Below are 25,477 nucleotides of genomic sequence, written 5' to 3' on the forward strand. Positions count from 1 at the left end.
TAGTATACCACAACCATGACATGTGGAAATCAGAATGTCCAAGCCAGTGGAAAGATAGCGATAATTTATGGATTTTGTATGAAGTTAAGGTCTATATTATGGTTATACATGTGAGGTCATTGCAATATTTTTGACTCATCCTTTATGTGCCCTATATCAATATGGTCTGAAAACCCATGGGGAGAGGAAAGGGGACAATTTAAACTCAGAAGGTTTAGAAATAAGTCAGGGGTAGAAAACAGAAATTAAGATTTTAAAAGTGGAAAAAAGTACGTAGTTCTCATGGGAGAATGTTTAGTGTAATAGTTAGCAATATAAGATCAAAATGAAGTTATTAGAAAAAATAGTCTGAGCAGTAAAAGGGAGAGAAACCTCTCTTAGAAAAGTACATAGAGTTAGAGGAAACAACAAATTACACAAATAAGGACTTTAAAAACAAAGGTAGAATCAAATATAAGATGCCCTATAGACACCAATCTTCTATCAATACTCTGTTCCCCTTTTTGAACTTGTAATTGCTGCACATGCGACTATATAAAATGTTGGCTATAAAATAGCAACACCATCAAGAAAGAAAAGTGAAAACAAAAATGATTAACTACCGTAATTTGCATTGATGCATTTTATATTTTCATGAGAAAGGGTCATGTAGACTAAATCATATCAGAAGTCAATGTACAGTCCCTGCCAAATAAGTTGAGATAGAAAAATTATTTTTCTAATGAACATTTGTTAATATCATGCTGAAAATTTTTTAAATATTTAAAACTTAAACTGCCACTAAAAAAGCATTCTTTCTAGAAATGTTTACTAATGATAACAGGTAACTGGACAGAATTCACAGCTAAAGCACAAAAAGATATTTTGCTATTATATTTCCAAATTATGATAAGTCAAACTACTTTGGCTCTCAGTCTGCATTTTGGCAGAAGACACTATTTTTCAGGTTTCTACTTTCCCAACCAATTCCATTGTTTTCATGAAAAAAAAAAAAGAGCATAACAAGATTTTACCTCTAAACACAGTGGGATTGATTATACAAGAAGCTGATTGTGGAAGCAAAATGCCAAAATATATTCTAGGCTTCACTACACACCTCCTGCAATATTGAATACTCTCTAGTAGTAGGTCTACATTCTCAGCCTCATATATGGAGATAACAGAGATGATTTTCACTGGGGAAAAGAATGCTCTCTGGTCCTCCCTCCAACCCTACCAATAGCCTCATTAATGCCAACAAGTCACAGTGGGAACAATTTGAAGACAAAATCCACCTGGCAAACACCCATCGCTGAACTTAGCAGAGAAGAACTGAGCTCACTGATGTTATTTTTGCTATTATTTTCTTAACAAAATTTTAAAAGTATGGAAACCCATGGTAGACAGTTGAAGTAAGAGGAAAAAAACTTCAAACTTCTTTACAGGTGCAAAGCTCTTTGAAAGTTACTTTTATTAAAAACTGAACAACGTTTTAAGCCTATAAAGTTAATGTGATAATTATATGCACAGTAAAATACAAAAAGGAAAGAAGAAAACCAGGCAAAAATCAGCCTCATGTTAGTTCACTCTGCTCCAAAGAGGTGAATATGCCACATGAACTCCATTATATAGAGTCCAAATTCCTGAGACATCAGTCTTCGAAAACACAGACACACACTCCCTGGTGACAGAGCATCTGGCCATTGCAGAATTAGGCAGAGAGATGGTGTGAGCCCAAACCCAGGAAAGCATTTACAACAAACATTTTGTTGATAAAACTGTTTCATTTCAGCTGGCACTTCTTTCTCTGCACCACACCAAGAAAAATCATCTTAAACAACATTCTAGGAGACTCCTTTTATGTAATACTGAGGCCAAGGCTGTTTCCTCAGGATCTTGTTCTACAGACAGAAGCTCTTGCTGGGGAGGATGAAGGTAATGACAACTCTAACTGAGAGGTCATTCACACCACTCATAATTATAGAACAGGATTGAAGTAGTTAGAGAACTGATGGGGGACTTAAGGGTAAAAGAGAAATCCATTAAATCACAAAAGCCAAGGCTGAATACCGAGTCTAAACAGAAGCTCAAACACCTATATTTATCTATCACTTTAGTAAGAGTCAATTTGACAACTCATTTCACTAATTTAAATGCAATTTAAAAGAACTGATCGAAGTAATCATTTAACTAAGATTTTAAAACTAATTACTATAGTTTTCTTTAAAATCAAATCCCCTATAATAGTTTCACAGTATAATAGAATAGTGTGTTATAATAAAGCATAGTTATACTTGTCCCTTATGATGAAAGGACAATTCTAACTAAAAACCTTATGTTCTTACTACCTCACCAACAAACCATCAATATATTTTTTGCTGCTTCAAGTAAACATTTTGGACTAGCAGAACAGAAAATCTGAACTAACCATAGTCACATTCTTGGAGCTCATCCTAGTAAATCCTGTCCCCATCCAAGCAAATGCCCATCAATTTGATCCAGAGGTGAAATACCCCTTCAAGTACCCAAAACTTTGTTATGTTCATACTAACGCTACGCTTAAAAATTGCAAACTTATTTTAATCATTTTGCTTATCAGGAGTTCTACAATTTAGCTAGAATAATTCAGTAGTATGACAAAATAACTACTAAAAACTTTGTATATTAAATAAGCAAAAGTATTTTTGGTATAAGAAAGTGAAACCAGAAAAAGGACTGATGCAAATCTCTTTTTATATAAGCTAGTGACAATAAACTAGTTTGCAATAGAATATCAATAACTGCTGATAGCTAGTTTTTTTAAGAGATGATGAGTCAGAACTCATTTGCCAAGTAAAACAAGAGGGATGAAAGTCTCTACCAGCTGCTGTCATATTTTCCTATTATATGTTACCAAAGGATATAGGCTTTTATTTTTGCAACATTTTTGCAAGCATAGGTGTCCCTCTTTAATTTCAATTGCAACTCAGTGTGAAAGGCTTATGTAACAGTGATAGAATGCTGATCCTACAACAGAAAACCATTATTTTTACTCTAGTTAATGAAAACTACGTTTGTTTTTTTTTTTAGTAATTTCTTTCACTGTCACTAATGGTCTTATGATAATAATCATAGTATATAATCTGACACAAGTGCTCTTAAAGAAATTTCTAGTAAAGGACTGCAGCCTCTGTGGGAGGTAACTGTCGGAATTATCTTAAACCACTACCTGTCTTCTGCTACAATAGAAAAGGCCTTTAATCAAAATAATCCTTTTTCAAAAGAGCAACTTTTTTCCCTCTGCAATTCACTCATCTTAAAAGAGCACTATAGCTTTTGTGCATAACTTAATTCATTCTTCAAGACAAGTACAAAATTTGTCACTGACATTTAGCGCCAGCCGTAGGCAATGGATAAAATGAACTAGTTAGCAATTTAACCTGTAAAAAAACAGAGTGGGATGAACAATTTTCTGCCATCAAAGCAAATGGCTAACATTTAGCAGGATTTTATTTTTATTTTTCAGCCCATCCCATCTTCAAGAAGAAAGAAGTCAGGCTAACATTTTTTCAGGGTCCTAAATCTTCCTCTCAGCCTATTCCTTTAATGGTTTCAAGTAAATGACTATCCAGAGGATAATTAGGCACTGTGCTGTCGCATCGTGTCAGGTCACAGCTGGATTTAGTCAGCATTAACCTTTGGGGAGAATTGGAATATCAGTATCATTTAAAATTAAAGACGTGTAAGCAGGCATTTCTGGAGATGTTAGAAAAGTAATTGTCTGTAAATTGTTTGACCTTGAGATTTAATTGCATGCACAACACACATTCAAGCAAGAGCCCTGGACTGTCTTCAGTCTTTTACCTCCAAACCTTACTCCACAGGGCCCATTAGGCTACCTGTGGCTTTTTAAGTAAAATATTAAAGATTTTGGCCTTTAGTTTGAAACAAAAGCTTTAAGCATTGCTTGATATACTAAAAATGTAAAGCAAACATGCTTATCAATCAGAATACCAATTTTACCATACATTTTTAAATGCACACATATCATAGTTATGTTTAAAGGCTAAGTTCAAATCTTACCCCGCCTTCTTTTCTGCTAACAAGTTTGCATATTTTGCCTTATTCCCTTTTACCCTAATGAGACAGCTTATGCTTTCAAAGTCCCTCAAGCTAGGCAAATCTCTCCACTGCTTCCACTGTTAATAATGAAACTTCGTAATTATACAAATCCGAGGTGGCCAATCAGCTTTCCAGGCTGAGCCTTCGGGTACCTCATAAATTATTCATGTGACACTTGGGCCTGTGAACTCACTTGCTTATATTAGAAGCCTAATTAATATTTAATCACACGTGCAGAGGGGCAGTTGGAGCTGCACTGTCTCTGAAAGAAGGGTAAATATAAATGTGCATATGCCTCTATGTAAATCTCATCCAGTATCAAAAGGAAGTGTCTCCAGGCATGCGGAAGTGACCAGGAAACACACCAGGTGCCTTCCAGTTAGTGAGCCTATTACAGAACAAGCACTATGCAGGAGGACGAAGTTGAAACCCCTATTCCTCAGGGCACCCATGAATCCTTTCTGGTTTGAAACTAGGGGATTTCAAAGCCTTTGACAGGTAAATATTGCCTTTTCAAATTCCAAACAGGAAAAAAAAAATTGAACTTAGTTATCCAGCATCTAGAAGAAATGATACACATTAACATTCTCAAAGGATGTTTGGGCCTTGGATAGTTTTCATTTTGTTTAAGAGACAGCAATACTATTAAACAACACAGTATACCTTGGTAACCTTTTTTGAGATTCCACTATCCCCGCCCCCAGGGGAAAGGGCTGAAAAGCAAGCCAGACATTGATCTGTTGACAGGCTTAAAGACAACTGCTATTTAGTGGAGTTATCCTATGATGTACTAAGAAAAATAAAATATGTTCTTTCAAAGGGTGATGAGAGAAAAAGACAGACCCATAGCTAGTTATGGCACACCAGAGGTCTGTGAGATGATGAAAGAAACAGTCACTGAGAAAGAAGCAGGAACTGGGTCCACAGGCATGACTATTGGATAGAACCAGCATTGCTGCACTGTGGGAGTCTATACTCCCAGGTTACATATCTTTAAAAGTACAGCCAGTGGCACTGTTTCTAAAGATCTCTTCTGTCTTTGATGACATCTCCATTCTGCCACAAATGACTCTATTGTTTTCCCCTGGAACTGCTATGGCACAGTCATCACTACTGGCAACTCCACCTTAAGGATATCAATGAGGTATATGTAAACTAAAAAAAAAAAGTGCAGTATACTGTATATATGTATTTACATGCAATATAATGTGTATGTGCAATCGAACTGTAATAATTCTACCTAATAAAACTGAAAAAGGAGAAAGAAAAAAACAAGGGTACCAATGAGGAGACAAAGTTTATTGTTCTTTGGGCAATTATACTGCAGTAGCCCGAACATCTCATGAGGTGACTGTTCTGGGACATTTTAGCAGGTAAACCAAATGATGTGATGGTGGTCCTTTTACAAAATGCAAAAATGGCAAAGAGTGAAAGGGCTGCCATTTAGAGAGATCATTAACAAAACACTTTATGTTAATGCTGGGATATATCACTGGCCACACTGTCATTTTCTTTTACAAAATAAATTAGGCTGTGCCCAAATGTGGTCTTGGTAGCTCAGAGATAGCATAGTTAGTAGAAACAATGGTTCCATATGTCTAATTAGGACCTCTAGTAAGTTTGCTTCTTCCTGGTCAATAAGAAACACTCTTACAGATCTGAAGCACATCTATGATAAAATCCTATTGCCTTCACCCTGGATTGTCTCAAATACCTCCGGCAATCTCCTAGGCTTCTAAAAGACACCCACTGCTGAAGACTCTTTTTTCCTGGATTGCACAGGGTCCTGACTGATTCTAAATCTTTATCAATACCTTGCCCTGAGAATGTGTGTAGAAATTATACATAGATATAAAACATGTAGACCTAGGAGGCGTACACCTTAAATATGGTAAGACAAATAACCTTTGATTTCTAAAAGACAATGAATTTGGAGTCCCTAAAACCTGAGTTCAAATTATAGCTGTCTTTATGGCTCTGTGGCTTTGGGCAATAATACACTCTCATCAAATCTCAGTTTTGTCATTTATATATATAATAAATTTGCTGACATCTGCATAATAGACTAAGATGATATATGTAAAGCATTCATTAACGTACCCAGCATGCAAAAGATACTCAAAAATGCTAGATAATACATAATTATCAGGACTCACAATTCATTTAATCATTCATTCATTCTTACTCCAAACCTTGCTAATTGGAATGGGTTATTATACAAGATAACTAGAAACCATGGTACTTATTTATCTGTAAGAAAATGGAGTATTACCCCTTGGGCTCTGCTTTTAGCAGAATCCTAACCAAACCCATTTGTCATTAAAAGCTGTGCTATGATTGGATTATTATCAGCAAACAAAAAGAAGAGGAGAAGGGCCAAATATTTCTATACTGCTTTAGAAAATAGCTTTTCACCATCCACAACCCTAGATTCTGAACAAATCTTGTTCATCAGTAGTCAATAGTCACAAGAAACAATCAGTAGAAATTGTGACTCTGAGGAGTTCAATTTGGACTAGGCCAAATCATGGGCTATGGTATGTTAAAACTCAAGGTGAGGTTTTTCTAGGGGTTAAAAGGAGTCAGAGGAATGGAGGTAGACTACACGAAAATATACCTCCTGGCCCCCAAGTCTGCTGTTGGCAAAATTTTGAGAAATGATGAGGATGTAGAACTGAGCAATCCTAGGTGGGCCACCAACTCGGTCTGGGCTATGGATTTATATGAAAGTCTAATTTATGCCGTAGAGCTGAGAGCTGAGATTGTTTAAATACTTTCTGCCTCAATGAGGATTGCCTCTGAAAGGGAGAGAGTCTGAGTTTGTGGAGGGAGTGAGGGAGGAAGGTGGGAGTAGTGTGGAAAACAGCAGACTCAACTTTGAAAAGCTACAGATGGTAGGGAGAGCAAAAGCAGAATAATTGAGGGGTGAACTGTAAAGGAACATTCTCGTCAATTTAACAATATTCAAACATTTTTTTTAAAAAATAGATACCCACAATTAGATACTCCTCTAACACTTCCCTGTAGAGGAACTATATTTAGCAAATGAGTGAAATTATCCAAACTGCCACTGCATGACAAACTGGCATCAGATGATCACATACTTGATAGGCATAAAGCCTAAAATTCCTAGTCAAATTAAATTTTACTTCCACATTCACCTCTAGTATTATCTTTGACTCTTTAAGAACAATCCCTATGACATCTCACAGGTATTACATGAAGTTGTTTATATTCTGTCTTCCACTCTCTTCCATAAACCCTAGATCAGCATTTCTCAAAGACTGGTCCAGGGACAAGGTGTTATCTGAATCACCTGAGGCCAGCATCCTGAAGCTTGTGTGATTTAGCGAGCTCATTTTAGGGGAAAGAATATAAGATTATGAATCAAAGTTAGATACAAATGTAAATATTTATTTAGCAAAAGAGAAAAAATCACAACAAATTCCTGGAGCCTTGAAAATTGAGATCACTTTCAGAAATTTACCAAGTGCTTGTACAGATGGAAATCTCACTCCTTCCTCTCCACCCAGAACTCTTTATAACTCCTAGTAACTTCCAGAATTCACAGAGTGAAGTGAGGGGCCCTGCCACTTAAGCCCTGTTAGCTTCACAGTGAATCTGCCTCTGCCTGAGATGCTTATTAAAAATGGAGATGCCCAGACCTTCCCAAAATCAGTGAATCAGAACTTGTGTATATGAACTCAGGAATCTCCATGTCCACCCATGCAACTCTGAGAACCATTACCCTAGACAATAATAAAGTACCTGAGGTCAAGAATCATGTCTTATTAACCCATGTTGTTCTCTTTGCGTGTACAAGTTTCCTTTGCATCTTCCTAGCTTGCTGCAAGTGCTTAATAAATACGTTAAATTACAAAGTTAATTATTGATGTGTTTTACCATCCTACAAGATCCTTGGAGGCAGGGAAGGACCAGCTATGTACCTCTGAATCACTTCAGCAATTAGAACTATGTTCTGTGTACATTAGTCCTTCAAGACAGTGGAATAAACAGCAATAAAAGCATGAAATGTAGAAAACTGCACCAACTTGTAGGAAAAAGAGCAGCTTTGTGTGTATCGGTAAGAACTGATATCACTCTTTTTAGGAAAAAAGGAAGAGAATTAACAAAGCATGTACAGGGTTGAAAATCTCAAGCATCGTGCGAGTATATGCACATCTTTCCATTCTCCCAGATTTATCAACACTATCAATGACAACATTTAAGAAATTGCAGGTAATGAGGAACGTACACATACCTATCATACAGCTCAAGCGTGACACACCTCCCAGGCTGTGCTAGAAAGAGGCAGTCATATAAAGAAGAAAGTGGGCTGTGAGGACCTGGAGAGCAGCTCCTCTGCTCCTCCCAGTGGTAACCATGTGGGAATCAGCCCAGCAAGGCCACATTTTTTTGAGAGGAACTGAAAATTTGAATCACTAAGAGAAATCTCTTAATTTTTAAATGTCACTGAGAACTAATGCAGAATTTTAAAAGACACTGAGCTGATGAAACAAAACATGTTCTCTAGCACAGGGAGTTTTCATAGACAACACTGAAGTTAGAAACAAGTGTCTATATTATGGCCTATTAAAAGTATAATAGCTCCCTAATCCGTCTGTGACCTTACCAGTAATATTTTTTATATATCCATTTTTGAGCACAGTGCCTTCCAGGAATATCTGATTCACTGCTGAGTCTTCAGCACCTAGCACTCTGCCAAGCATGTAGTTGAAGCACAATACATAGTTGCTGAATGAATGATTGATCAAGCTCCATTAATCTCACAGGTGAAATTCAAAACCACATTATTGGCCCCCCCAAATTATGTATATATACATATATGTGTGTATATGTACATATATATATACACACACAATATAGTATCATTAACTCAAGTTAAAAATATATAACACAATATGAAACATACTCTATAGATTCATATATATGTAAAAAAATATAAAGATATACACAGAAGTTATCAGGACAAATTTAGTATAGTGGTTACCTCTCAAGAAAAGGATATAGGATGTGGAGGCATTCACATAAGACTTTATATTTGTAATTTTTCTTCACTTGTGTGATGGATACATTATATCAATTACATTCTTCTTAACTTTTTGAATTACTGAAATACTTCCTAACAATTATTTAAATAAGCTTTTTTATTTTGGAATAATTTTAGATTTACAGAGAAGTTGCAGACAGTACAGAGAGTTCCCACACACCATCCAGTTCTCTCCATCTTAAATTAGTTAATAGCTTACACTAATATGATAACATTTGTTAAAACAAAGTAGCTGACATTGGTATGTTACTAGTAACCAAACTCCAGACATTATTTGCCTTTCATCAGTTTTTCCATTAATGTCTTATATCTGTTCAAGAATCCAATCCAGGGGAGCACATTGTATTTAGTTATTATGTCTCCCCAGTTTCTTCTGATCCATGACAGTTTCTCAGTCTTTCCTTGTTTTTCATGATTTTGACCATCTAAAGCAGTACTGGACAAAGATCCTGAAATGTTTCTTATTCTGGCCTTTTCTGTTGTTTTTCTTATGTTAAATTTGGGTTACAGATTTTTGGAAAGGAAATGACAGAAGTGAAGTGCCCTTCTCATCACATCACATCAGGGTACTTGTTATTCACATGACAGCCATTGTTGATGTTAACTTTCATCACCTGGTTATGATAGTGCTTGCCAGGATACTCGACTGTAAAGTTACTATTTTCCCTTTCCTTACTGTATTCTTAGAACTGAGTCACTAAGTCTAGCTCACCCTTAAGGGGAAAGAGTATGGCAGGGAAAGAAGGAACAGAATTAAGCTCTAATTCCTGTAGAGGAGTATCTACATATAGGTAATAATTTGAAGAAAAAGAAAATGGAATGTGGCATAAAAAGAGAACAGGAGACATAAAAAGTGAGAATTTTACTCCCAGAAACATCCAAGGCATTCCTGTGGTCTATGGAGACAACAGTATCTCTTATTCTTAAGATAAATACATGTGCACATTCAAAATGTCAAGACAGTCTCTTCTGCCAGTTATTTCTTCCATTCAAAGAGTAACCAAATTTTCTAACAAGTAACCATTCTCTAAGCCTAGATACTAATACCTGCTTTAATAGGAATGTAATAGTGGTTCTATTTAAAGGAAAATTTCCCCGCAGGCATTTGACTACCTATTGTATTCAAGAGAACCGACTTGGCACTGTGAAAAATTTCTTCTAAAACATGCACAAGTACGTGCTCACCAAGGACAGGACAACCTGGTATATGGGGAGAGGTATAGGGCTTAGGCAATTTGAAGACAAGTGCCCATGTAACCATCTCACAAGTCACACTGGGTTTACTGCCATGAGAGAAGTACTAATTCAGTGGTGTAAGAATTTGGGTGAGAAAAAGATGGACGTCAACTTAGAGAAGTGAGACTGTGCCCACTGTGTATCACCTCTAGAAAATTCTCTTTATCTCTTTTCACAGAGTCACAATATCTGAGATCTGAGGTCTGGATCAATGTAAGTGATAAGTTCTACAATAGAAGATACCCACAGGAAAGAAAACTAGCATTGCTATAGATAAGTCAATGCGAGTACAGAAGGTAGAAAGTAGAATACTAAAAAGTTACTCCCGAGAGAGACAAAGATTAAAATCTTCACTGCATCAGTCTACTGCTCAAAAACACTGGAATGGCTCCCACTTGTTAATGTATCAGTCCTTTCCTCAGATCTATGCCAACTTTTGTTATCATACTTCATCTCATTTCTCACCAGTTTCAGCATGGCCCAACATCTTCTATTAATTCAACCGCTTATTCTACTTTGCTCCCAGTTTTCAAGATGGGGCCTCTGTGCCCTAAACATTAGTCAGGATCTTCATCACAAGTTATACCCAATTTAGATAAACTCAAGCCAAAAAAAAGAGAGAGAGAGAGAGAAGGGCATTATAGTAATTGGCTAATGTAACTGAAAATTCAGGGCAAGTTCAGGACACTGACTTTAACTATTGGCTCTGACCTTCTCTCTGGATTCTTTCTTTCATTTTCAGACACGCTCTCCCTTTATGGTGGTTCCTGGCTGCTCCAGGCACACATCCCCACAGCGTAGCAACCTCAACTGAAAGAGATCTTCTTTTTCCCAATAATTCCAGTGAAAGCCCCAAGATTGAATCTTACTGGCTGGAAGGGACATATTTCTGAAACAATCATTGTGGTCAGAAGAGGAACATGCTAATTTTCTAGGCCTAGATCACATGCTCACTCTTAACTTTGTGAAAAGAAAGATAGCAGGCACACTGAAACTATCCGGACTGAGAGATGGAGTTGTGGTTCCCCAGAGTAAAATTATTTCTGTAATCATAAGAAGGCAGGGTGAGTGCCCAGTGGCAAAAACAATTTTGTCTACCTTATCCTGTGTCATTTCCTCAAGTAGAATTTACTCATTTTTCTCACTTACCTTCTTAGACTACTCACATCTCTGCTGTTCCTCATGTTGTTTTCACATGAAATCTATCACCTGCTCTGCCACTTAGAAGAATTTTTACCTATCTTTTAACAGCTTGTTTATGTGTCTTCTCTTTTGTGAAGTCTTTCATTAATGCTCCAGTCATGCAATTGCTCTGTGATTCCATAGATCACGTTCCTCTATCTGGTATTTATTCCATTGTATCATATAAAAGAAATTTGTGTAATATAAATTATTTGAGGACAGAGAAGGTACCATACCCATCTTGGTTTTATTTGTCTCAAAGTAAAGTGTCACATGCAAAGGAGTCACTTAATAAACATTTGCTGACTTAGAGATACCTTTTTGCCTCAAACTCCTTCCCTTACTAATTCTTTTTTACTTTGATCAACCATTTCTGAATCCCTCTCCACATGTATATATGCTTTTGGTGCTGTTGGCTTTGCCAATATGTAAGTCTCACAGAAACTACTTGATCTTCACCAATGGATTCAGCTTTGTTCCAGTCCCTAGGGACTATACATCTATGTTGAGTTGAGATGGAGGAATTTAAAGCATTCCAAACAAATACCTAGAGACTTGCATTAAGTAGTCCAGTTTCCCTTCTGTCTTGGGGACCTACATGACACATATTTCCTCCAGAATTCATTCTGTATATAATCTGTGGAATAAGGGATTGTCATGTATATTAAACAGAGCAAGATTTTAAAGTCAAGAGATTTTTGACCTCAAATAAACTACTAAATCTGAGTCTTGTCTGTTCAAATGTGAAAGAGGGATTTTTTAAAAATACTTAACTTCACAGAGGTTTCACAAGTATAAAATAGAATAATAAACATAAAGAGCCTAGTATAACATCTGATAAATGGAATGCAACAAATGTTACCAGTCTGTGCTAAAGGGTCCATGGAGGAGCTAACCTGCCTCCCTTTTCCTATCAAGGAATCTTGCAGAGATGTGCTCACTTATATGACCCAAAATCATATTAAATAATTGAAAACTTAGTTACTGTAACCCAAGAAGTTTCTGGAAATTCCAGTGGAACAAGATTTCTTCTACAGAACCCAACCCAAGTGAAAGTCTATTCCCTAAATTGACTAAGCCTGTCTTCCTTCATTATCCTAAAATCTTGACAAGCCAAATCCCCAGAATTTATAGATGGCCTCATTTTATCCTGCAGTCTAAAGCCTTCATAACTTTTTTTTTCGTAAGTTCCAGACATGGGGTTCATTTCTTGCTCAGATCATAAACAGAACTATGTAAGCTATAACGAATGCCCAGCTCCATAACCAGGACCCACACGAACAAGTGAAAAGAACTCAAGATTTCCCAAAATATCCTTGGGGTAAATATTAGGGGGTTAAGGAGACAAGGGGTGAAAAAGGCATGAAACCATCATTTAATGATTGTTTTACTTCTCATAGTAAAACATGGTATAAAAAAAGAGCTACTATTGTTTATTACCTCCATTAAAAAAAATGACACTTCCTTCCAAAGAGTACAATATAGAAAAGGGGATAAAAGAATAACATTACAGTGGAGAAATCTGACAAACACTTCCTCAGTCAGGTGATATCAGCAATAGTAAGTCATGATGATAGCATATACCTGTAATATGTATGATAATAATCTTTTTACTTATTTTGTGGTCTTAGTCTCAAAAACCCATAACCCTAGTCTAATCATGAGAAAAATATCAGACAAACTCCAACAGAGGGACATTCTACAAAATACCTAACTATTCAAAACTGACAAGGTCATCAAAAACAAAGGATGTCTGAGAAACTGTTACTGTCCAGAGGAGCCTAAGGATGCATAAAAATTAAATGTAATGTGGTATCCTAGATGGGATCCTAGAACAGAAAAAGGACATTAGATAAAAACTAAGAAAACTAGAATAAAGTACATAAGTTTAGTTAGTGCATCAATATTGGTTCAGTATTTGTGACAAATGTACCATACTAATGTAATAAACATTTAACAATAAGGGAAACTGAGTGTGGAGTATATGGGAACTGTCTGTACTTTTTTCACAGCTTTTCAGAAGTGTAAAACCATTATAAAATAAGGAGTATGGGAGGAGGGTACAGCTCAGTGGCAGAGTACATGCTTACCATGTACAGGGTCCTGGGATCAATCCCCAGTACCTCCATTAAATAAATAAATAAATAACCCTAATTACCTCCCCCTCCCAAAGCAAAAACAAAAACAAAAACAAAATTTAAATAAATAAATAAAATAAAATAAGGAGTGTATTTTTTAATCTGCCTACTGAATTTTGATAGAACTAAGTAAAAAGAAATTCTTACCTAGACAGATGTAGTAGAAGTATAGACTATCAAAGATAAAGAAAAGGTCTTAAAAGCAGCCAGGAAGAAAATACAGATAAATTAAAAGGAATATCAACTTATTTTTCATCAGTACAATGGAAGCCAGCAGAAAATAGAAGATAATATTTTCAAAGGGCCCAGAGAAAATAACTTCAACTTAGAGCTATATACCTAGAAAATATTTCTTTTAAATAAAAAGAGCAACATAGACATTTTTTAGATAAACTGAGATGAAAAAGATTACCATCTACAGACCTATACTAAAAGAAATTATAAAGGATATTTATGGAGTAGAAGGAAAAATTAAATGCAGATAAAGGTCTGACATGCAAGAAGAAATGACAAAGCAAAGAAAATTTAAATATGGACAAACAGAAAATTAATGAATACCAAAAGTATTAGTAAAGATACCTAATTTCATTATTTAAAAAAGACTAAAACTAAAATGCATATAATGGAGAGGGGAGGAGATAACTATAGTAAATTTTTCTAAGGTCCTTTGGGTATTACATGAAAAAGGGAAAGATGTTGTTTAAATTTAGACTTAAATAATATACCTATATCAATATTACCAGGGCAATCATTAAAAGAACAGAAATAGAATTTATGACCTCCAAATTAGTCAAAGGGGAAATTCTAAACAAGAAAAAAAATTAGTATTCTAAAGGAAGGACAGAAAAAGAGGAAATAAGAAGTGTATAAAAAACAAAATAAATAGACAACATAAAATAAAATGATAAAAATGAATTATAATCTATTAGTCATTATTAATAGAAATCAACTCACTGGATAAACGACAATATTAGGACTGAATCAAAAACAAAAATAAAGTCTAGCTATACTAATTTCTCAAGAGGCACACTAAACAAAATCATGGAAAAGTTGAAAGTATAATGGAAAAATATGACAGACTTTTGTCGCCAATATTGGCTTGAAGGACCCATAGGATTCAGCATGTAGTCATACCCATGGTTAGGATTTATTGCATTAAAAGGAAACAAAGTAAAATCAGCAAAGAGAAGTCCAGAGAAAGCCAGGTGCAAGCTTCCAAGAGTCCTCTCCCAGTGGAGAAACACAGGACACACTTAATTCCCAAAGCAATTAATTGTAACAGCATTGTAAAATGTTGTCTCTAGAGAATCTTTTTAGAAGTTCAGTGCCTAGGGATTTAACTGGGTGCTGGTATGGTCAAGCTTCTCAAAACTGATCCACAGAGTCAATAAAATTCCAACCAAAATCTACACAGATTTTTTCATTTAATTTGACAATCTAACTGTAACATTTATGCAGAATATCAAATGGTCAAGAATAACCTAAACATTCCAGGAAAAGAAGAACAGAGTCAACGAGTTTGTTTCTGTAGTTATGCAGAATTACTTAAAAGCTACTGCAATTAAAACAGTATTATTTGGCATATAGACAAATTGACTACTGATGGATCAGAACAGAGAGTCCAGAAAGAGTACCAACATACAAGGAGTTGTGATTTGGACAACAGCCGATAGCATAGGATGATCACTTGAGTAAACGGTGCTGGAATAATAAGTTGTCATAAGAAATGAAAAAAAATGGAATTTAATTGTTGCCCCCCATTAAACATAAAAATCAATTCCAAATGGATATATATATATACACACATATATATACAAAAATTATCTGGGAAATGTAAATTAAAATAATGCAATATTATTTTACACACATCAAATTAGAAAAAAGTCAGCAGTCTAACAATATCAAATTTTCATGAAGTTGTTGATTTGCAGGTAGTTTCACATGCAGCTGGAGGGTAAAACTGCTCTGGAATATTATTGATATTACCTAGTAAAGCTGAAGATATACATTCCTTATGACCCTAAATCTACTCCCAGTGAAACATTTCAACAATTGCATCTTGAAACATGCACATGAATGTTCACAACAGCACTGTTAATATAGCCCCCCAAAAATCTGTTGATAGTTAAATGCATGACTAATGAATCTGATATATACATGTGATGAAATACTATACAGCAGAAACAAAGTACAGCTATACTTGGCAATATGAATATCAAGCCATAATGTTAAGTGAGAAGAACAGGTCATATAAGAACACATACAATATCCGTCTATTTACAAAGAACAAAGCTAAAAGTTACATATGCTTTAGAGGTATACATGTATGCTAAGACCATAAATAAAAGCAAGGGAATAATTAGTTACATCTTGGGGAGAGGAAGAGTGACGGATCATGGAGACATGCTGCAGAGCTTCAAAGTAAGCAGTATTCTAATGTTCTGGGAGTAGTGGGGAAACCAGTGTGGTGTCTTGGAGGTGGCAAAAATACCTAAGTGTCTGGAAGAGTCTGAACCCAGTAAAGACTGATAGGGAATAAAGTCAGAGAGGGAGGCAAGGGGATGGTCATCCAAAGCCTAAAGGACAAGGGAAGGATTAGAATGTTATCCTGTGCATAAAGAGAACCTTCTGGGAGGTTCTGAGTTGGGAGTAGTGTGATTTGATCTTTGTTTTTAAACACTCGCCCTGGTTGTATGTAAAATATAATTGCATAGGAACAAGACTGGACTCTGGAGGCCAGTTAGGATACTGCTTCAGTAATACTGGCAGGCGATAAAGGTGTCCTGGACAAGAGTGGTGTTGGAGGTAGTGAAAAGTGATCAAATTAGGGGATTTGTCTGAAGATAGAAAACTTGCTGATTAGGGGATTTATGCCAAGGTTAAAAACTCAGGTTCAAATATATCTTTGGGGTTTTGAGAAAAGCAACTGAATGAATGTATATGCCATTTATTAATACAGAGGAGACTACAAGAGCAAGTTTGGGAATGGGTGGAATTCAAGAATTCTACTTAAGAAATGTTACCCTGAGGTGTATATTAGACAATCCAGTGGAGACATTATGTGTGCAATTGGATATATGTCTAGATCTCTGAGGGGAGGTCAGGACATATGCCAGATTTCACTGATTCCATAATATACTTTTCCTCATACTTTAGTATCTTTGAAATTAGGACGTGTCTTGCAATCAATGCTGTCTTACAATGAGAACTGGCAACATTGTTTTTCTTCCTTTATAGTATATAAAATGATGATGAATTTTATAATCAAAAGGAACTTAGATTTTTCTGAATTATATGACATTTGGGAAATATCAAAATACAGAAGGCATTAAAGCCATGAAACTGTGAGATCACTCAGGAAGTACGTATAGGCAGAGGGGAAAAAGATGGAAGAATGAGCCTTGGGACAGAGCACTAGGACACTTATGGGAATGGAAGAGAAGGAGAGGCTGATAAAGGAAAATAAAAAGGATAGCCAGTGAATCAGGAAAAAAAAACTAACAGCTAGTAGTATCTTGAAAATAATTAAATTATTTCATGAAGGAGAGAGGGAGTGATCTGCTGCGTCAGATGCTGAGGAGAATATAAAAGACAATGAAGGTGGAAAAGAAAGAAGAAAGAAGAATGTGACACTAGTTCTCCATTCAGGAGGGGTTCAGAAGAACTGCAGGGACAAGTGAAAGAAAATTTTGTTCTCTTTTGGTTTTTTCCCTTATCCCAACCAGAATAGAATATCCCTTAAGGCAGGGATCTATGTTGTTTGTTTGCTTGTTTATATTCTAAGAGCCTAAAATAGTGTCAGATGCTCCATAAATATTTTTTGAATTGAACTGACTCTTTTCATGAGTTTTGCTATAAAATAGAGCAGAGAAATGGAGAAATATCTAGATTTGATGGTCTTTTATTTCAAGAATGAGTGGTATTCTGGTAGCTTTTCATCACAGAACACAAACCAGCAAATAGAAATTATTGTAAGGCAGATCTGGGCTCAAAATAAGCAAAAGCCACTTGTTTCTTAAAATATCTCAACATAAGAGGAGGTTGCCTTTTGCAGAGAGGTAATGAATGTACTATTACTGGCTCAAACAGATAAAAAGCTATAAAATAGTACCAGAGAAGGCTGGAATTTTGGAGAGGATAAGGGAATTATTCGACAGAAAGTTGAACTAAAGTACCTTCTAACTTTAAAATTTTTCTTTTCAGAGTCACTGCAATTTTTAAATCCCAGATTCATCTCATCTTCTCACTTGGGGCATTCTGAGCCATTCTGAGCATTTTCTTTTGGGGAATGCACATACTTAAATTCAAATCAGAGCAAAATATAATTTTTAAAGGAACTTTGATGTGAAAAATAATTTAAGCATTTCAACATCAATTTTAATTATTCATCCCCAATTGTGCCATTGTATTAACATACATAATTAGGTGTTCTCTTAAAAAACATTTTTAAAGAATGAAATGGTTACATTCAGAGAATTGTACAATCGCATCTGTTTGTGATATCTCCCAGACTTTATAGCATGAGTCTCATAACTATTTAAGAGACAAATCAATTATATTACAAAAAAATGTTTGCTACTCTTCCAACAGTTCTTCAAGTAAATGGCAAAATCCTGAAACTGAACGTCAGAACTAATCTATTTAATCCTATCTAAAGCAGTCAAAATAATTTCAGTGAGCTATCCATTGAATTTTGAGTACCTAGGTATATCTCATAAACTTTTACTTAAATAACATTAAGCAACATTAAATAATTTCCAAAGATATCATTTAAACAAAATGAAACTTTTTACATTATTAATGTAAAGCAGAGTAGAAGTTATCAAATTGTCCTTGGATTCTAAAATATGTCCTATAGCATGTTGTAGCCAATCTGCTCAGAAATCCTTCTGCTGAATTTCTCTCTTCAGGCTGGCTGCAGAGCCAGGAATAGGTTAATGAAATGCATGCATGGAATGAAAAAACAAATTATAAGTGGTAATTCAGCCGCTAAACCTTTGCCAGACTGGGGAGAAATAGAAAAATAAAGCTAATCTTATTTCATTTTTCTTTATGTACTCAAAATGTCACCTCATAAATCCCATTTTCTGTTTCCATAAAGAATCTGTGTTAGAACTATTGTTTATTAAAAGTTCTGATGCCATATGGATAACTTAAAAAAAACTCCCCCCAAACCAGTACTGTGTGCAAATATCCAACAATTTGACATTCATGGTCTAAAATTTTAATTTAAATTCCCTTCATTTCCTCACAAATCAACATGGTGCTCTATGTAAAGGAACTATGTAAATATCAGGACCTTGAACTTTGGTACAAGAACTTCTCTCAAAATATATTTATATGAACCACAAACAATACAGAAAATTTTCCTACAAAAATCATGCTTCTAGCTAACAGTATTTTGTTTTTTAGAGTGTCTCTGAAGGCTTATAGTCTACCTTAGATTTTTAACCAAGCAGATTAATAATGTACCACAAAATGTGAGGCTGCCATCAAAAAGTAAATTGGGGACACCATTTACAAGTTCCTATACTGAAACATTCTGGGATACATAAAGAAAATGAATTAAAGTATATCACCTATAATTCTTAATATACAAACAGCAACACCAGCATACCTAGCTAAAAACAATACTACATTCAAATGAATACAAAGAGACAAAATATATAAAGTTACAAAAAACTCTGTAGTGTGATTTTTAACAAATAATGTGCTTTTTATTTAGAACAAAATAACTCCTAGGAAAAAAAATTGAAATGATCAATACCAAATTCTTTAGAAATATAATAGAGGTCTAAATCACTAAAAACAAATTAAAATCTAAAAAGAGCCAATACAGTTTCATGTTCCATTTTAAAAATATATTATTTTCCTTTCCTAGTGGCTTATTGAATAAAACTCATGAAGCTTCTGCCCACTGGCCCTTTATTTTCATCTTAAATTTTAAAAATATAAAAAATATTTAATCTTACCAAATTTTTCATCTGAATCTTTCCAAATGGCTGTTATTTTTTTGACCTAATAATGATAGATCAGATCCTGCATCAGTGTCTATTTTAAAATTCAGATAGAATCAACTTAGAAAATATAATGAATTTCTTAAAAAACATACTAACACTTTCAAAATATGCCTTCAAATATTTACATTGTAAAGTGTAAGCTCTTTAATATGCACAGCTTCTAACAAAAAAAACAAGTTTTGAAAAAAATCTTTGTTATATCAGATTTCTTGAGAGCCTTTCACAGAGGGCTCCAGGTTCCTATCATGGAGTTTAAAGAGTGGTTTAGTCACAAGAACTTTAATGCTAACATCCTTAGAACTCAGTGAAACACAATGCCCATACTGTAGTAAAAAATTCCATTCATCTTTATTTATGTATTGAATAATTATTCTGCTTGAAGCCTGAGATTTATTTTTAAACTTCCAAGAATAGCAGAATAGCAGGTTTGTAGATCATTTAGAAAAAATATATATATATATTAACATAATCCACATAAATGGCCTTTTGGAGAGTTAATTTAAATTTTCCTACTGTGCTGCTAAGCACCTTCATATTAATAAGTAAATACATATAATGAAAAGAGGCTATCCACAGCAGCAGTTAAAGTATCCTTTGGTTGCTATATTGTAGCAAATATAGTTTATGTAAAGGGCTATTAGGCTTTCAAAAAATAGTATCTTGAATTCTTAAGAGGCCAAAGATCACTTACGTTTACATATAAACCTAACTCAGATCTTAAGAAAAGGCTAAAGAGCACGTCTACCTGTAAACCATCATTGGAAGGACCTGATTCCTTATTTATACAAGAGAAAAAGACTTTTTGAAATATTGCCTTTGAATTCATCATTTCAAATTAGGGCCATGATAAGTTTGGGGAATCAGGGAAGTAGACGTCATGATGAAGAATGGAAAAAACTGGCTTATCTGGCTTTCTTAGTCCCTGGTATTTGAGCCCTGAGTCTTTGGAAAAAAAGCATACCATATAGCATTTTTGTACACTAGACTATTTTAGCCCAGGTTATGAAAAAAAAAGTTAATCTAAGTTATATTTCTATGCTTAAAACTGTCATGACATATTTAAAGCTATCAGACTTAATTGTATCACATACAATTGTCTATCTTTATTTATCCAAAAATGGCATGTGTTATTTTTTTCATAAGTAAAAACCTTCATTTTTACAACCAATTTACCACCAACATAATGCTAAAATAGGTTTAAGTATCATTCTGTATAAGTAATGATGGTGTTGGGAATAAATACCTGATAATTAACAGGTCAGTCTAAGTTTTGGGGGTATTTGGTTTGTTTTTTAATGCAGATAATTGACTACAGAAAGTAACCCACATACTAAAAATAAGAATCGCCCATGTATTATCATTCATATCACAGCTAATCTTGGTCTTTTCTAACTTTTATCTGCTGGCAATCCAAATTCATTAACTTCTAAGAAAGTTAACCTTTAAGGAAGCAGATCTTTATCTTAGTCCAGAATTTGCAACATAGCAGGGAGGAAAAATGGGATTTGGAATCAGATAACCTGGGGCTAAACTACTAACTATTTAAGGCTCTTAAGTGTAAAATGGGCCAAGCACCACCCAGTTCCCAGAAGATACTGAAGTTAAATGAGATAGTATACTTCTGGGCAAATAATGGGGTAATTAATAACATTTCCCATCCTTTAAAATGAATATAATCTTTAATAAACACCTACTCTTCTTTTTTTTATTGCTTTAAATAGCATTTAAGAAACAAATAAAGAACCTAGACTTAAATCACATTATAGTTTATAAGAGGTAAAATCATCACCGCCTTACTTCAGAAACTGAGAGGGAAGAAAAAAATGGGTTCATCTTATCTTTCAAATTGAAGGATGCATCTAGATGGTCCAAGGGACTTGAGGTCCCATTCCTCCCAGTCTTCTCACCTTCTATGTTTTTTATTTTTATCCTAAGTCCCTACTATCAGACTATCTGGATCCCATTTACATACTTATTGTTTATATGTTCATTATTTCTGAAAACAAATGAGAAAGCAACAATTCCAACCAAAGACTGAATTAAGTGGTCCATGCCTGAATACAACATATGATCACATTTTAAGCTGTATTTATTTCCTAATTATTTTAAAATAAGTTAAAGTATTAACGATGCATATAAAGGAATGAAATAGTCAAGATACTTTTATAAGGTCTATTTAAGTCTAAAATTATTATACTTAAAATATAGACATGTTTTTCCTTTTATAGTTACAGTTATAATGTATTTTAAATATTCATTTCAGAAATACATGAATGCCAAAATTAAAATAACCTAGTTAAAATTACTACCAAATTTTATATATTTTTTACATATATAAAATATGTAAATATATATATTTACAGCTATATAATCTTTTATAAAAGCTTCAGTCTTAAGGCTCTCCTTTTAAACTCTTTTTAAGATATTTCCATAGTTAAGTTTCTACAATGTGTCACAAAAAAAATGAATTTCCATGATCTAAAATGATCATAACATCTCTAAGTTTTAAAAACTTTTCCTATATATGTTAAGTTAGTTATTTTTATATTTATAGGCAGTTAAATTTCAAACAATCAACAAAATCACTTACGGCATTTTTTTTTTCACATTTTGATGTCAAAGGGCTTTATAAAAACACTATTTCAAAAGTTTACTTATTTTCTTGTGGCTTAAATGTCATATCTTAGAATGATTTTCTAGAACTCTGTTTTTTCAAGGAGAGTAAGTATGTAAAGCTACTTTCCCAAAATCAATTGTTTTAATTAAATTATTTGTCTTTTAAAAAAAGATATATATCAAAAACCATTTGAAATCATTAATTATACACTGGCCATATTAATATTCCTAATACATACACCATATCCTATTCTTCCCATGTATATTGAATCTTTAAAGTAAATAGGAAGAGCACAGTTTCAATTAAAAATAAGGTAAACCCTCCTTGCTTTATTCTTAAAAGGCAAGCAATTTATTTCTTTTTAACTGGAAGGTAAATGTTCTACAATTATTCACCTATTCACCATCTTTAATATTAAAAAATTAAATTGTGTAAACTTATTTTATTAGGTGATGGGTAAAAACATACCAAAGTTGGACAAATTGTGTTTTCATTTAAAAACATAAATAAAAATATTGAACTCCAATTTTTTTATTATAGATTGCTTATAAATGTCTATTTTCTCTCTGAATTCAAAATGATTGACTTGAGCACAATATTAAGTAAAAAATAAAGCAGTCCTCCTGCCTGAAAGATTCCTGAATAAAGAGAAAATTATTTTTGGATTTTCCTTTTGATCAGATATGAAATATTCTGAGATGCCACCTCTGTAATTTGATAAAAAGCTTGATATCCCCAAATGAAAATAGGACTCAGCACTTTCATTTTTCTGTCTCTAAAGGAACCTGGGTAAACTGATTTTTTTTTTTTAAAAATGAAAATCTCAGGCATAAAGGTGGCAGTAATGAAGCAAGCTTAAATATGCGCTGACCTTTGAAATGAACTGCAATCTACGTTGTTTGGCCAAGGATCTGACTGTGTTACTGTCTCCATCTATTTCTAGCATGAAAGATGTGGGTGTTGGAGCTGCTCTGCTCTCTGGTGGATGTTGACAGCATGGCTGCAAATACACAGCAGCACCAAAAGAGACAGCTACACACCATGAAACAAAAAACAACCACACAGTCATCAAAGACAGAACTACAAGCATTGATCTATATTTTCTTAAAAATGCAATAGCAAAATAAATTATAAACATGTCTCCATTTTCTAAAAGCAGTATATTTTGTGTTAAGAAGAGCATTGCTGCTAGGAGGAGAATGTGAAATGACAATATATAAAATTACTAAATGATTTTAGAAATCATTAAGTCTCAGCTAGTTTTCTGAGGGTGCCCACACAGGAAAGAACACAGCCTCAAGTAACACACATTTTGAATTAAACACATAGTGGGATTTTAAACAATTGCAGGTATTCCTCGAGTGACATTTTTTGCTTAGGATAAACACCTCATAGATAATTATTTTATGCAATGTTGAAGGACATTTCATTTTCAAATGATTCCTAGGAGTTATAAGAAACTTCATAATATTGCCTAGTATAATTTCCTAAATTTAGCAGGACCATCTGAGGATCTGTGTCTTAGCTTTATCGCTGTTACTCAGTCTGCCCCTAGAAATCCCACTTGAAAAAAAAAGACAGACAATGCATGCAAAACACTTTGAAGAATAATAAAGCTACCACAATCTGCAACATCACAATTAAGTTAAGTGAAGCCTATACTTTTTTACATTCTATTCCACAATCTGTAAGCAAACACTTACGTGAAACCGAAATATCTCATAGTAAAATATAATACGTATCTCCTTGTTCCAGTTTGGCACAAATGTAGTCACTCACTCAACAGTCATTGACTAAGATTTCCTATTGTCCTCAAAATCCTAAAAGAAAGCTAGTATTAATAGGCTCATTTATAAAGGTCTGTTACTGTTACCTTTCTTCTTAATATAAAATATTTTAAGGGATTTCTATGCCTTGAATAATTACTAATATAAATCTTTCATGTAGGGGATATGTTCTTTACAATCAAGGATTTTACAGTCTTTGAAGAGAGTGGCATTATGCAAAAATTTTTAAATGACATGTCAATAGTCAATCAGGCATTTGAGCATGTGGTATAGTTACACTTGATGTGATAGAATCAAATGCTGATATTGGAATGATCCTGGAAAATCATTTCTCACAGTATTTTATTTTCATTTGGATCACCCATTCTAATCCCTTAACAGGAAAAAAAATTGAAAGTAATATTTTCTTGTGGTGGGAATATAAAACTCAAGTATGTTGGGAGAAATGATTCTTAAAATTAGTTATACTAAATGAAAAATAAAAATATATATATTCCAAATCCCTAACCTAGCAATTTTTAACCTCAGTAAAAAAAATATTTCAAATTCAGTAGTAACTAGAGATTTTGATTGAGTTATGCCTCCTAGAGGGCGAAATTATGAGAAACCTGGATATAGAAAACTGATTTCTTTATGATCTGAAAAAAATTGTGTTTGGGGGAATTCTAAGGTAAAAGTGACTTGGAAACTATTTGTAATATTTCCTCCCTCATTCAGCAAATTTTGGATTTCCAATGTATATCCCAGAAGTCACATCCCTCTAAATGAGTGAATAATATAGGCGCAATTTTTTTTAAAATGCCTTGTTGTACCTAAGTGCACTGCAGGACATCTGGCACGTTTCATTTTGAAATGATGTTTATCCACAGAAACGCCATCAGTGGAAGATGTATTGAAAAGCTGAAGGTCTATTAAGGGAGTATGGGACAGCTGCATACATTCTGTATAAGGCCATGGAAATGACACAGCAATACCCCATCTGTGGTTTTGGTTCACAGAGCTTTGAATAAAAATTCAAGATCAAACTTCACTTGCTAAGGAAAAGAAGAATACTAAAAGAAAGCTAGTATTAATAGGCTCATATATAAAGGTTTGTCACTGTTACCTTTCTTCTTAACATAAAATATTTTGTGGGGTTTCTAAGCCTTTAATAAACACTAATACTATATATATTCACTCCTTGATGTTATGTGAAAAACTACTTGTGGGGAACTGTAATTTGCACTTTTATAATGTAGGCCATTTGTGAATACGCTTAAAACTTGCAGAAGTGTCAGGAAGGGGCAGGGCAGATGTTGTTCAAACTTCTCTATTTGGCCCTGCCAAGTCCTTCATTCTGGTCCTAC

The 25,477-nt window shown here is 34.2% G+C and overlaps 1 long non-coding RNA gene across 3 annotated transcripts in view; it reads right to left on the reverse strand.

Annotated features, from left to right (window-relative positions):
- Nucleotides 1-25,477, reverse strand: part of LOC105092251 (uncharacterized) — an 855,833-nt gene that overhangs the window by 736,115 nt on the left and 94,241 nt on the right. The window lies entirely within an intron of this gene.

This window comes from Camelus dromedarius, chromosome 6, assembly GCF_036321535.1.
Source record: "Camelus dromedarius isolate mCamDro1 chromosome 6, mCamDro1.pat, whole genome shotgun sequence".
NCBI classification, from domain to species: domain Eukaryota; kingdom Metazoa; phylum Chordata; class Mammalia; order Artiodactyla; family Camelidae; genus Camelus; species Camelus dromedarius.